Genomic DNA, 16,216 nt, shown 5'->3' with positions numbered 1-16,216 from the left:
CTTGATCGATACATTTACTTAGGGGAATCTAGGTTGGGTCCATATCTTATGGTAAATAGTACTGCGATAACATAATTTTGTAAGCTTTAGAATATCATTGTTTGTGTGCATTTGGTTAAATGCCCAAAAGTGTGATTGCAGGGGAACTCTATGTTCAATCCTTTGAGAAATCTCAATAATGATTTCCTAAGTGGTTGTACAAGCTTACTCAAAACAAAACGCAGTAAGATTCCCTTTTGGCCACATCCCCTCCCGTACCTGTTTTTATTAGAATTTTTTTAATTTTTAGAATAACTTACAGAAGAGTTACAATTACATGCCTCCTCTTTGTTTCCACTTCCCATCCCTTCATATACTCCACCACTCCCCCCACCCGATCCTCCCCCTCCACCAAAGTTGTAAAGTTTGTTTTTCGACATAACGACTTGTACATCTCTTTTTGGTAATGGGTCCATCTACATCCCTAGTTAAAAAATTTTTTTCCTTCCCCTCCACAAATGATACTGACATTAAATGCTGTGAAACCATAGGTTATAACATGGGGCAGGGACATACAAAGCAACATAGAAATTTTCTTATGAATATATTAGAAATAATTGCATGAGAGGAAAGAAAACACAAAAAAAAATTTGAATACTTATCTTGGGGTTCATTCCTCTAACATCAACTTATATGACCTTTTCTGCTTGACTCAGACATATACTACTTATTGCAAATAAGGGAAACAATGGGAGCTATGCTTTCTTTGGGCCTGGCTTACTTCACTTAATAAAATTTTTTCAAAGTCTTTCCATTTCCTAACAAAGAGGGAAATGTCATTTTTCTGATGGAGGCATAGAATTCCATTGTGTATATACACTACATTTTCTTGATCCATTCATCTACTGAGGGACATCTGGTTGGTTCTATATATTAGCTGTGGTAAATAATGCTGCAGTAAACATAGTTGTGTTGGAAACTTTAGTATGGTTTTGTTTGTGATCATTTGGATAAATGCCCCAAAGTGGCATTGCTGGGTCATAGAAGAGCTCTATGTGGAGACTTTTGAGAAACCTCCATACAGCTTTCCAAAGTGGTTGAACAAGTTTACACTCTCCCAAAAATGTATTAAGGTTCCCTTCTGGCCACATTCCCTCCAGCATCTGTTGTTATTAGAGTTCTTGATTATAGCCATTCTAATTGGGGTGAGGTGGTATCATAATGTTGTTTTGTTTTGCATTTCTTTTATAACTAGAGAGGTTGAGCATTTCTTCATGTGTCTACTGGCCATCCTTCTTTCCTCTTCAGAGAAGTTTCTCTTTAAGTCTTTAGCCCACTTATTTATTGGGCAGTTGTTTCTTTGAAGGTTTGTTTTTGGGGGATTTATTTTTTTAAGTTCCATTATATTTTAGATATGAGACCCTTGTCTGTTGAATGGCTAGTGAAGATCTTCTCCGAAGCCGTGGGCTTTCTATTGGTCTTGCAATCCCATGCAATTTCATGCAATCTCATTTGTCCAAACTTTGTTTGATTTGTTGTATTTCTGGGTCTCTATTAAGGAAATTTCAGCCTGTGTCAAGGAGACCTAGCGTTTCTCCTATTCCATCCTGTAATATTTTCAGAGTGACTGCATTGACCCCGAGGTCTTTGATCCATTTGGAGTTGATTCTGTTGCAAGGTGATATATAAGGATTTAGGTCTACTTTTCTACAGGTAGTTAACCAATTTTTCCAGCACCATTTACTGAAGATTTTTGTCTTTCTTCGATTCTATTTTTTAGCTCCCTTATTGAAGATTAGATGGCTATAAGTTTGTAGGTTCATGTCTGGGTTTTCAATTCTATTCCATAGGTCCTGAAGTCTGTTCTTGTGCCAGTACCAAGGTGTTTTTATTTTTATGGCTTTATATTAGAGTTTGAAATTTGATATTGATATTTCTCCAGCACGTTTCTTTCTGTTAAGGAACTCTTTTGCTATTCGGGGTCTTTTATATTTCCATGTGAAATTTTGCATTGCCTCTTCTATTTCCTTGAAGAATAAGGTTGGAATATTGATAGGATCACATTGAATTTGTAGATAGCCTAGGGAAGTATTGCCATTTTCACGATGTTAATCTTTCCAATCCAGGTGCATGGGAGTTTTCTCCACTTTCTAAGTTGGGTTTTGATTTCCTTTTTCACGTTTTTAAAGTTTTCATCATAGAGGTCCTTCACTTCATTGGTAAAGTTAATTCCTAGGTATTTTATTTTTTGTGAGGCTATTACGAATGGAATTGCTTTCCTAATTTCAACCACTCTTTTCTCATACATAAAAGCCATTGATTTTTGAGGGTTAGTTTTATACCCTGCTATTTTGCCAAAGTTTTGAATCACCTTGCATAATTTGGGAGCTGAGTCCATGGGATTCTTCAAATACAAGATCATGTCATCTGCAAAGAGGGAGAGTTTTAATTCTTCTTTCCCTGTTTGGATCCCCTTTGTTTTTGTATATTGTGTTATTGCTGTAGCTAGGCATTCTAATACTACATTGAAGAGCAATGTCGAGGGTGGGCATCCTTCTTTTATTACTGAGTTAAGAGGGAATGGATTTAATTTTTCACCATTGAGTATAATGCTGGCTGTAATTTTGTCATATACAGCCTTTATTGTATTGAGGAAGGTTCCATAGATTTCTTGGTTATAGAAAGTCTATGTAGGATGAGGTGGATTCTTAATTTTGTCTTGATTTGTATTTCTTTTATAGTTAGAGAAGTTGAGCATTTATTCCTCTGTCTATTGAACATTCTTATTTCTGTTTAAGGGATTCTTCTCTTTCAGACTTTACTCCACTTATTTATAGGGCAGTTGTTTCTTTGAGGATCTTCTGTTGGGGTATTAATTTTTTTGAATTCTAATATATTTCCTTTATTTCTGTATTTCTTAATTTGTCGTCAAGAGGCTTAATCTCTGGGCTTGGACTCTATCTCTGTGCCATTCAGCTCAAGGTGGGCTACATGAGCCACAGGGCCACTGCCGATTTTTATACTGTTTTTTGAGATGGGAATCTGACAGACTTTCCTGTCCAGACTGGCTTTGAGCTGTGATCCTAAAATCACAGCCTCCTAAGTAGCTAGGATTAAAGGCTGAGTCACCGATGCTTAGCTTTGAGACCCCTGTCCATTGTATAGCTAGTGAAGATCTTACAGTTAGTGCGCTTTCTATTGGTCTTTCTGTCCTTGGTGTTGCAGAAGCTCTGTAGTTTCATTTCCAAACTTTCTTTGAGGTTTTGAGTTACTGGGTTTTTATTAAAAAACATTTCAGCCTGTGCCAGAGAGCCCTAGAGTTTCTCCTAGTTTTTATTCCAATGTTTTCAGATTGTTTGCTTTGACTTCAAGGTCTTTGACCATTTGCAGTTGTTTCTATTGCAGGGTGATATATGGGCATCTATTGTTAGTTTTCTACAGGTCTTTAATCAGCTGTGTCAGCACCATTTACAGAAGAGACTGTCTTTCTTCCATTCTATTTTTTTTCTCCCTTAGGGAAATTTAGTTGGCTATATAGATCTGTGAGTTCATTTCTGGGTCTTTAGGTCTATTGTATTGGCCCGAGGTTGGTTCTTTTGCCTGTACCACGCTGTTTTCATTACTATGGCATTGTGGTAAAGTTTGAAATTTGCTGTTATTATTCCTCTACCACTATTGTTTCTTCTAAAGAGTGTTTTTGCTATTCAGAGTCTTTTATTATTCCACATATGAATTTTTGGGTTGCTTCTTCTATTTCATTGAAGAATGAGGTGAAGTTAGAACATTGCCCAGTATTGCATTTAACTTATAGCTAGCCTTTGAGAGTATTGTCATTTCACATTAACCTTCACAATCCTGGCTTTTTTCCACTTCCTTACTTCTGTTTAATTTTCTTATCAGTTTTTAAAATTTTCATTGTAGAGGTCCTTCACTTCTTCATTTAAATCAATACCTAGGTACTTTATTTTTATGGGGCTATTCAAAAGGAGTTATTTTACTCTGATTTCAGCTGGACTCTTCTCATTGTTTGCAGATGGAAAGGTCATTGATTTTGAGGGTTAATTTTGTATCCTGCTACTTTGCCAAAATTTCTGATAAGCTCAAGTAATTTCTGAGTAGATATTAGAGAATTCTTTAAATACAAGATCATGTCATCTGGAAAGAATGAGAGTGTTTCCTCATTTTTCCCTGCATGGATCCCTTTTATATCTGCATCTTTCTATGCCTTGTAATTAAAGAGAAGTGGATGACATCCTTGTCTCATTTCTGAGTGTACAGGAAATGACTATCTTTTTTTATTAAGTATAATCATTGCTTTAGGTAATCATACACAGGCTATTATAATGAGGAATGTTCAATGAATTCCTAGTTTTTCCAGAACTTTCATCATAAAGAAGTGTTGGACTGTGTTAAATGCTTTTCTGCATCCATTGACATAATTCATTTTTTCTTATCTTTTCTCTTGTTATTGTGATGTATTACATTAATTATTTTGCATATATTGAACCAGCTTTGGATCCCTGAAATTAATCCTGTTGATAGTGGTGTATCATTCTTTGCTGAATTTTAGAAGCCGATTGTCCAATGTTTTGTTGAGGAATTTGTCACCGATAGTCATCAAAGTAATGGTTCTATATTTCTGTTTTTAATGAATCCGTGCCTGGTTTGGGGATGAGGGTTTTGATGGTTTCATAGAGTTTGGCACTGAACTTTCACTTTCAATTTCATTGATTAGTTGGAGTATTCATGTGAGTTCTATTTTGAAGCATTTTAAATTCATCTGGTCCAGTGCTTTCCTTGGGTGGGAGGACTGTTATTGCTCTTTCTATTTCAATGATTGTTATGAGTCGCTTATGTTGGTTTAAATAAACTTGTTGAGTTGGGTAAGGTCAATATTAGGTACAAATGTGTTCATTTCTTCCAGATTCCCAAACTTATTAGCATAAAGTTATAAGAAGTATTTCCTTATAATGTTCTGAATCTTCTTTCTTTAGGTGTTGATGTTTCCATTTTCATCTCTGAATTTGTTTATATGACAGTATTCTCTTCTGTTTGTGGTAAGATTTGCTAAGGGTCTCAATTTTGTTAATTTTTTCAAAGAACCAACTCTTTGCTGTATTGATTCTTTCTAGGGTATTTTTGGACTTGAATTCATTTTATTCTAAATAAATTTTAATAATTTCTTTCCATCTAGTGGAGTGGGGTTTAGCTTGTTGCTCTTTTTCAAAAAGCTTTACATGCCTCCTTAAATTGTTGATTCCAGGTCTCTCCAGTTTGTTGATGTAGAAACTCACAGCTATAAACTTGCTTCTAACTAATGACTTTGATGTATCCCAGAGGCCCTTATGAATTTGTGTTCATTTTTGTTAAATATCCTGAATATTTGAATTTCCTTTCTTTTCTCTACCATGACCCACTTATGGTTCAAGAGTATGTTGTTCTGCTTCCATGTTTTACAGTATTTTCTTCAGAGTTATTTGGTGTTGAATTCTAATTTTGTTCCCTTGTGGTTTGGGAGAATGCAGGGCATAAATGCAATGTATCTGAATTTGAATAAATTTGCTTTTTGACCTAAAATGTGGGCTATTATTGAGCATGTTCCATGTGCTGCTGAGAAGAATGTGTATTCTGTGCTGCTGGGTGAATTGTGTGGTAGATATGTATTGTCTATTTGATCTATGCAGTTGTATAGATATGAGGTTTCTCAGTTTACTTTTTGCTGGGATGATCTATCCAGTAGTAATTTTGATGTGTTAAATTCTCCAGGAATCAATGTCTTTGGATCTATATGAGACTTGAGGGAAAGTAGAGTTTCTCAGATGTATTTGGTTGCTCTGTTTGTGGTGAAGTGATATTAAGAATTGCAGTATCCCTCTGAAAGGTTGATTCATTAATTCTTTGTCACTTCTTGCTTATTTTAATTTGAAATGATTTATCTGCTATTTAGTATTGCAACTCTGTCCTTTTTATTCCAATCTTTTACTTTCTGAATACGTTTGTTTTTGTGGAAGGGAGTGTCTCTTGAAGGCAGCAGATAGAAGCATCTTGTTTTTTGATCTAACTAGACAATCAACGTTTCTTACTTGGACAGTTCAGTCCACTAATATTGAGAATTAAAACTGGGAGGTTTTTGGTAGTTCCTGCCATGTTATTCATTGTCTTGTGACCTGTGCCAACTGGGATCTTCTTATGATTTTTAGATTCTCTCTTCCGAAGCTATTTCATTCCTTTATCATGTTCTTATTAGATTTCTAGATGTGAGATATTTCAAGTATCGTTTGTAGGGCTGGATTGATAGAGATATATTGTTTGAATGTTTGTTTGCAGTGGAGGATAGTTTATTTGAACTTTTCTGTGAAGGAGACTTAGTTGGATCCAGTATTCCTGGTTCAGAGTTCTTTGTTTGTAGGACATTGCATATATCATTCCAGACTCTTCTTGCTTTAATTAACTCTGGCTAGAAATATTAAGTTATTCTGATTGTTTTCCCTTTGTAGTGATTGATCTTTATACTGTAACAGATTTAAGGATCCTTTCCTGGGTCTCATTTGACCCTGTGCATATTAAAATGTGATATCAGGATGTCCTGTTCTGGACCAGTCTCTATTTGTGGTTGTAAAAGCTTCTTGTATTAGAATGGCCCTATCTTTTAGCAAATTTGGAAAGTTCACTGTAAAAATCCTGTTAAATAAACTTCCTAGACCTTTCACTTCTGTTTATAAACATTTATTTACACACATAAGCCATAAATAAGACCCTTTGATGCTGTCTTCTCAATATGAAATAGATCTATCACTTTTCTTGGATTTTTCTTGAATAGTTGTCATTTCTTTGTAATGGCTAGGCTCTTTCCATAGCAGAAATCCTGTCTTTTGCATTAGCTAACCTACTGAAAAGCCTTTTTCTTTTTCTTTCTTTATTTTTTTTTTATTTTCTTTTCTTGTAAACGTTCAGATTCTGTCATTTGATTTCTTTGCTGGAGCATTGTTTAAGCTTTTATTATTCCTTGATTTAAGTTATATTGTTCATTCTCCAATTCCTTAGTTCAGTTCTTATAGTTTCATTGGACTTCCTTTCCTTCTATTGGACATCATTCAGCCTTCCCTTTTTGGCATCTATGGGTTTCCCATACCTTCTGTTTGTGGATTCCAGGAATGCCTCTATTAATCTTTGCTTATTCTCATCCTTCTCATGCAATTCCTGTATTTATCTGAAATTCATTTATTAATATTTAGGTAGATATCACGCTCCCATAATTCCTGTAATAATCTTTTGGTAAGCCAATTTTGCTCACACTCTGTCCAAGCTTTCATTCTTTTCATTCAGCATGTTTGTCAGTAGTGTTTGTAGAGCATTTTTGGAACTCTTGTCTGGATTACTCATTTACACTTCTGTTGCTGATTATCATGAGTGGAGTTGAGTTCCTGGATGATATTTTTCTTGTGTTCCTCTGACTCGTTCTTCAAAGTTGGGTATGAAAAGAAAATTAATTCGGTGCTAGTACACTATTTTAAGGCAAGTATAAACCATAGACCTATAGTTGCCCAGATTTTTTGATGCAGTCAATGTAAGTATACATATAATCTGGTTCAACACATACAATCTAGTTCAACACATACAATCTAGTTCAACAGAAAGCAAACAAATAAACAAACAAACCTGAATAAATTATCAAAGGCAAGATGCAAGTCAAAGAAGGAATCAGAAGATCAGAAATTAATAGGTGTTGGGAGAATTGTGGTGAGAAAGTTAGATTAGAGGAATGTGGGAGGGAAAAGGAGTGAGGGATTCAGAGAGCAGAGAGCATATAAGGAAAGGAAGAGTAAAATCAAAAAAGAAAACCAAAAATAAAAAAATAAAAATGAGACAGCTAAAAATTATATAAGTATAAAGTAATAATAGTACAATGAAAGAAGTGAAATCAGAGTTTGTGAATTGAGGGATTTATATCTGAATTAAGGATGAACACAATAAAGGATAAGACCTAATAATAGAAGTTGCATATATACTTGTGGATGAATACAAAAGCAACTAAGTGCTGTAAAAAAACACAAAAAGACCAAAAGAGAAAAATATAGAAATAATTTTTAGAACACACACCTAAAATAAAAATGAAGAAAAGAAAAAAAAAAAGAACACAATATATGTTTAATTAGGTAGGAAGGAGTTACTGGATTTTTTCAGTGTGCGGGGTAAAATGAGTGTGCCTTGTGTTTGTAACCAGTCTCTTGGTGGAGTGTCTGTTTTCCTGTTCCTTTTGAAAGTCTCATGGCTTGTCTGGTTTCATAAATCACTTTGAGCATACACAAAGAAGCCCTGCTTCTCAGAGATTTTATGACCCTCTTTCGAGAATAGTTCAATGCGAGGTACATCTGCTTTGATCATCACAATAGAGGGAGATTCCTGTTTCCTGTACTTTGGAGTTGCTCTGGTGGGGCTAAGTTGTGGGTAGGGTTGAGAACTTCCAGCAGTCAGTAGCTTTTCCGTGAGGGTCTAACTCCTGAGACACTCACACAGTCCAGGTTGGAGCCATTCTCAGGATTTTTGTTGCCTGAGTTTCAATTACCTTTCTTGTATGCCTTCTGCTACCGAGTCTGTTGCCTATGCTGCAAGGCATAGTGGCATCCTCTGACTTTGTTTACCCAGTAAAGAAAGTCACTCTTCCATGGGCTGGTCTCCCTCTGCCTGGTGCAAGCTGAGCCATGTAATTGAAGTTACTTTGACCTGTTGAATGGCTCCTATTCTTTTCTTCCAAAAGCTGAGTTATGTGCTGGCTACTCCAGTCAGTCTTTTTCAGTATCAAAGATTGAGATCTTCCCCATTGATGCGTGAAGGTCTATTTTCCCACTACTACTCCGTGAAGTGTTAGGAAATTGTGGGGGTACACACATCTTTCCCTTGGTTTCAGAGTTGTCCTCAATTGGCTACTGTCTGTGGTCAGTAAGATGAAGATTTTCACTTCCTGTTGGTTCTTTATGACAATGAGTAGAGTCCACTCCTAGGTCACTTCTGGCACTTTTTTCCTGGCTTCTCTCAATTGATATGTTGGCAGTGGTAGGAGCTACCACCACCACCACACTGCAACTACTCAAATCTGGATATGAGCACTTGGACATTTCATTTCTGGACAAAGTCTGTGTACTACGATGGCACAATTGGTATGACTCTGTAGTCTTGGACTTTTCACTAGAAACCTTAACCTATTTTCTATGAGAGAGCTTGTTAATCCCCAGCTGATCATCCACCATCTTCTTGCAGACCTGTAATTTCATGATTTTTCTCCTAACTTTTCAAACCAGAATGAATTTGACAAGAATTTTTTTTTGACACTAATAAGTCATTGTAGATATCAATTAACATGTGGTAAATATTAACATTTTATTTCAGTTTAATTGCTGTTCACTTTTCTTTATGAATCAATGCAACTCCAGCCTTCACACAAGAAAAAAGGTGAAAATTCTTTAACACAGTGTGTTTGATTTAGCATTTAGGAAGTATCACTCGCTAATTTCCAATGGTATAGTCTGTATATTGACCCTTACATCCTGCTCTCATTTTATTACTTAAGGCAGCAAATAATTTTCAATGGAAAAATTGTTATTATGTGATAAAACTATCTATAACTTATACAGAGTTATCAGATATTTGTACACAATTGTCAGTTTTTATTGATCATTTACTAAAACTAGCAATCACATAAAACTTAGAGGAGAGAGGGACATGATTTATAATTTCCTACTTGAGTTATACTTGAAGGGTTAAAACTTGCCTCAAGAAACATGTTCAGCAGATCCTGCTGAGGCATAATTACTGCATATAAATTTACTACCTGCCCAAATACAACTGTCATGTAATTTTGTTGAAGATTGTAAGTCACTCATTTTGCTATATTTTCACGTATTTTATATCACTTTTTCCTGTACGTTGTATGAATAATATTGAAGACATGAAATTTCACTTAAATATGTTTGATTCAAAACCAATTGACTAAAAGGACACAAATATTGCTTGACTGATTGATAGCAGTATGAGGTAATGAATTCTACAGCGTAAAAACAGGCATGAATTTGAATTGAAAGATACTTACTAATAGTTCAAACTCTTCCTTCAAATATTTTTTGTTACGCTTAATTTCATATGATAGTTATCATGACCAGTATTTTGAGATTTCTACCCATAGTAATGAAAGGATGAAGAATGAATGGTAATTGCCAACAAACCAAATACACGAAAGATGTCTACCCATAGTAATGAAAGGATGAAGAATGAATGGTAATTGCCAACAAACCAAATACACGAAAGATGAAGAAGAAAGGTAATAAAGGAAGGCTCAGGTAACTTTCTAATTCTTTCACACAGCAACGGGAACCATAAACATTTGACATAGGTTTAAGATCAGTGTAATGATATTTTTTTAAAAATGCTTCTTCATGATAATTTTAGAATTACGTTTTTGATCCTTCTACCCTGTGTCAAAGACAAATTACAATCTTCTAATATACAATTAGGATAAATGGTAAGAACTCTATTAATGCACATTTTGAAAGTACTGATGTGCCATAAGCACTTCCCAATCAATTTCCAATTAATCGATTTTACAAACGAGGGAAATCATCAATACTTGTGTTTTTCCCATAAAGTCTATCATTGCTCATACATACCAGTGTTATGCATATCTTTTGTCTGAAAATGCAATTCATTTCTAGCCTATATTGCACATGAAGTAATAATACACTGTAAACATTCAGGTTGCTACACATACTGGTTAATAAGTAAAATTTTAGAAGTTGTAACGTGTGAAAGACTGTTGGGAACTATAATTGGAATATAAGTTAGACCTTTGAATTCAGAATGTGACCACCAGATACGGTCGTTTTGAAATCACGTTGTTTATGGTGGTGTGCATATATAGGCAGTGGTATTTTTCCTATTGAATTCTATAAAATATTGGGTGTAAACTTGCAGAAATATTTGAACATGATTACAATTCTTGAGTTTAAGTCAACACTAATATCTAGACACGAAGAAACGAGGAGTAGTCCTAAACATTTTCTATACCTGCTGGATTATGTAGAGTTTATGGGAGCCTTAAGGAAACAATGAAAGGAGAAACCTGTCAGATGGCATATTAAAATGGAAATATGTGACCATATAAAGAGATTGAGTATTTCTACCTTCCAGACAGCGACCAACACAAATAAAAGAACACATCTTTGGTTTAAATTTTGAATTTTTCCATATGTGTTCATGTCTGGAAAATAGAACCGTGGATGTGGTGAGTATAGTAATTATAAATAACATTTTCTCACAGTGCTAGACTTTTTTCCAGGAACAAACGAATGGACAAGACACTGAAATCAGTATAATTGCTGAGAAATATATGTACTAATAGATTATTGAAAGATTATGAATTTTCTATTGCCAATTGATACTTACTTCAGAAAACTGATTGGTGAGAATCCATTTTCAGACATATTCAGCTTGTTTCCTGTCCTTTTGACTCTTTCATTTCCACAAAAGCAAATGTTCATTAAATCACTTATTCTGACACTACGCCTGTGTGCACATTTTGCTCAAATTTTCTTAGCACATATTTTAAATGTTCATAAATCTTTGAAGGTCACTGTCTAGAATACAACTCAGTGATTTTTTTCTGTTTCTTCATGACTCACCCTGTCATATCAAGTGCTAATTTTCCAATGCATACAATGTGCACTATTTGTAGTTGTCGTTATCATTAGGCAGCAAAAATGAAGAAAAGCAATCAAAGTATTCTTCATCTGGCCAATGTGCATAATTCTTTCAAACCTGGTATCTATATTTATCTCTATTAGTTGTATTGAAAAATGTTGTTAACAAAAGTCATTTGCATGTCATAGAATACTGAAAAACAATGCAAGAAATAGAAGACACCAATGGTTTATCAGGAAGGCTGGGAATAAGGATGAAGTTGCATGTTGTTCAGTAACAGGGAATACCATCTAGGGATCAAATGTACTGAATTTTAGTAAAATTGAAATGAAATATAGTTCATTTAAATATAGGTATTGGATACTGTCCTCCAGTTTGACTTAATTGAGAGAAGAAAAAGTTGGGCTGAAAGTCCTAACATCATGATTGTTACAAGAGCTCTATTTGTGCATTCAAAGAAATTATGATCACTCCCACACAAGACCTGATCATTGCTTCTGAGAAGCCTTCTGATGGCCATCATTCCTGTATACTTCAGACAAGTTTCCAGCTCTGCTTTGGTTTGTCTGATTAACTTCTTGAGATATGAAACAGTCCCATAACACCCTCTCTTTTTCTCAGTACCTAAGTGTCCAAGTTCTTTGTAAGACTGAGATGTTGTCAGTTTTTCCATTTATAGAAAATTCATGGCCTTCTAATTCTTCACTTCCATGTTGGTCTTGTTAAAATTGTCTCAAAACATGTCTGCTTTTTCTTCCCAGAGCATTATTGTGTCCTTCAATTCCTCAGTCATACTAATAAGGAAAATTTGAGAACCCACCTTTCCCTCTCCTTATGAATGTGATATCTCCTTATTAATGTGATATCCCGTACTTTGTTCATATGCATGATATATTTCAACAAAGCAACTTCCACTAAATATTACACAAATCCAATATCAATATTGAAATCTCTATGCACCCAAAGATGCTTCTATAAGTTTCTATAAATTACCCTAACCTGTGAATTAGAGAAGTCAATATATTTCAATTCAGTTTGTCTAGGTACGAAAAAAAGTTAGAGATTAGTATGTTCTACATGGTTGCTTTTCCTTTCATTGGAAAAATCACAACTTTTCAGATGTCTAATTTTTAATGATCTTTTCTATAAGAAAGTTTTTCTCCAAACAGGAATGCTGACAATTACCTGCTTGTCACAATGAAAAGAAGTACATATCTTTCCATCTTTGTTTTGAGAAATTATTTCAACTGGTCTTATTTTATATTGACAGGAGTGCTTGTTGCTGTTGTTTTGGTGGGGATGGTGGTATATGTTTTTCGGTCCTCAAATCTGGGACTGGTGGTCTCTCTCTGCTCGACACCTCATAGCTCATGCTGAACCACTTGAGCCATAGTGGCACTTCCGAAATTTTTACATGGGTTGCTGAAGAATGGAACTCAGAGCCTCATGCAAGTTAGTTAATCCCATTTCTACTGAGCTACCTTCCCAGCCACTGTGTTTAGATATGCTAGATTGAGATGTAAGCAAGCAACTAAATTATGGAAGCTTTCTAGATTGAAATGTAAGAAAGCAGAACTTCAATGGATGTATCATCTCTGAAGATAACGGTGGACGAAAATAAGAAATACTTTAATTAGATTAAACGTTTATTCATAATACTAAAAAGAACTATCTAATGAGAATAAGGAATATTTCAGAAGGTATTTTCCACAGTAATACTCTCACATTTTGTGTCTTCATTCTCTCAAGAGGGATTCGTAAGGTAATGTATAGATCATAAAGGAAGAACAGTAAAGATTTATATATTCCCAACTATATTGTTTGTTCCAGAGGTATTTTTTGAGAATTCTATGGACCCTGAGAGGTTATGCAGTGTCTCTATGATAAAAATCACAATATCATATAGTGCAAGTTGCCGTACCTATTGTGAAATACAGAAACCTATGTTTCCTTAGAAAATGTTGGCAGTAAAAAACTTCTGTTATTCATGATTAATTTCTGTATTGTTGCTAAGGTAAATTTTTGGAAATATATTCAAATGATGTGACAGTGGTGTGGTCAGAAAAGTCCTGGACAAATTTTTGTATTGCTTTTGGAATCTCAGCAGCATGTATTGGAAAATATGGCAGTGCAATTCCAACTAGTGTATTTCTAGAGTTTTATTCCAAGAAGAGCATAGGCAAGATGTTTTGTATGGGTAATTATGTCACACTGTGTGTGCCATATTTCCCAAACACTAGACGTGGTTTCTTTTTCTCACTATTACCTAATGGCCAAAATGTAAATTAATTGTATTCTTAAATGTTTAATATATTAAGACATCCACTGTATTATTATGTGACCTGGAATGCATCTTGAATCTTTTAATTTTCTTGCCTTGGTAATAAACTGATAATATTAAAAGATTCAATGTGTCCCTTTTCTATATACAGGGTACTGATAACAAAATTGTTCCTCTTAGTTTGATGGAAAACTTCACAATATTTGAAGGTAGATAGAATTGTGGGTAGAAAATTAAATGTGTCCTAATTTAATCCAATGTAAGTTTTAGTGCTGTAGGACATACAGTTCTTTTATATTTTGTGAAAAAGACAGATATCATAACCTGACATTCCGTATGATTCAAATATCCTTTCAATCATCCTTTATATTCATTGATCAATTATGTATGGGGATTCAATATTTTAGTAAACGGAGGTCAAATTTGCGAATACATGCAAGTTTTTAAACTTTGATAAAATACATTTATAGAGCCTAACACTTGTTCTTCATGTAAGATATTGTATCAATGCAAGAGTTTAAGATCTGTGTAAGAGATTTTGTTGCCAGCCAGGGCTTAAGAGTCACAGAGACTCCTATCTCCATTATCAAATAAAAAGGTATAAGAGGTGGTAGGGGCAAATTCTTAGAAGACTAGCCCACAGAAAAACTATGCACAAGCACTAAACACAAACTCCTGTATCACTCTTACATTGGTCAATCTTCCTGTTTTTTTTTTTTTAATCCATGTATAAAGTTAGTACCACTCTAATCTAGCACCGCAACCAAGCATGTATTTTTCCCTTTGTCAAAGTCTTTGGAATATCCCATCCCAAGTTTTGTTTGGGAAACAATCAAATCCTCTGGTAACATGTAAAGAAAATGTTGTTTTCCAATGACATGCAATTACCATTCAAAATTGAAAGTAAAGAAATAGGATAAATGAACAACCAACTTTCTGGTCTACATACCCATATGTTTTGCACACTACGAAGGAGCTTTGGAATTGCTTTCTGACCTAGCAACACTCGGATTGGTGTGGCTTCACTAGGAAAAAAATAAGAAACTACCTCACCCAAAATATGTCAAATTAGAATTATCTTATCTGAATGTTCTCATTCTCTTATTCTCAATTTCAATTCTGGGAAGAAATAAATGACACTGTTATTTTGGATAGAAATGTTTATGCCCATTTCATCATTTCACATTCACTCATCTCATAAATAATGAAATGTGAATTGAAGAATCTTTTCCTGGTAATTGATCAATATATGCAGTTGCGATGGCTACCATCATTCTCAAAGTGATTAATGAAATATTGCATATATAATTAGTTGGCTGAATTCCATCATGGCATTTTTATAAAAATATTTGATGAAGCCAGGCGCTGTTGGCTCCTGCTTGTAATCCTACCTACTCAGGACTCTGAAAACTGAGGATCACGGTACAAAGACAGCTTGGCCAGGAATATCTGTGAGATTCTGACCTCCAAATAATACTGGAAAACCAGAAGTGGTGCAATGGATTAAGTGATACAGTGCCTGCCTTGTGTTGAAAAGAACAGGGACAGTGCCCAAGCCCAGAATTCAAGCCCCACACCGACAAAAACAAAATATTTGGTGAAATAAATCCTTGAATATCTCTATTAATGAAATGCATTTACAGTTTATTTTTAACAAGCTATACATACATAGATTGCAAATTACACATTTCTGAATAAAATATGATATGCATTTAATTAGATGAAGATAGAAAAATCAACAGAAGATATAAAACTGCAAAAGTTACTGCATCTCAATTAGAGTCCTTAGGAAATTATTCAAAGGATTGTAATTGCTATAATGAACTTATGCATTTAGGCTCACAATATTAATTGTACTTTGTAGTTAGTGGAATGACCAAACAAAAGTCTCTCTTACTGAAATAGGAAGATGGCAAATACAACAACAATGAATTTCTTGTAAGCATATATTCCATTTGTAATCATGAAATTTGTGTTGCTTGACAATATTGGCACTCAACTTTTTTCTGAGCAAAACAACCCATTCTAGATTCATTTATTATTCATCCAATTATTTTCTTTTCAGATCAATGCTTAAAACCACAGTTTTTTCTACCTCAGACTATGATGTACTTATGTTAGCCTGTCGCTGAAATGGGCTTCATGTATACTGTCCCTGAAAAGTAATATACATTCTAGAATTCAATTCTCTGTTTCATGTCAAAAGTATTTCAATGCTATGTGAATGATGAATTTGCCATTTATATAATGAAGAATGTGCTTACT

This window comes from Dipodomys spectabilis, unplaced genomic scaffold (assembly GCF_019054845.1).
Source record: "Dipodomys spectabilis isolate Male_0828 unplaced genomic scaffold, ASM1905484v1 ptg000533l, whole genome shotgun sequence".
NCBI lineage: Eukaryota > Metazoa > Chordata > Mammalia > Rodentia > Heteromyidae > Dipodomys > Dipodomys spectabilis.
This window is presented reverse-complemented; position numbering follows the sequence as displayed.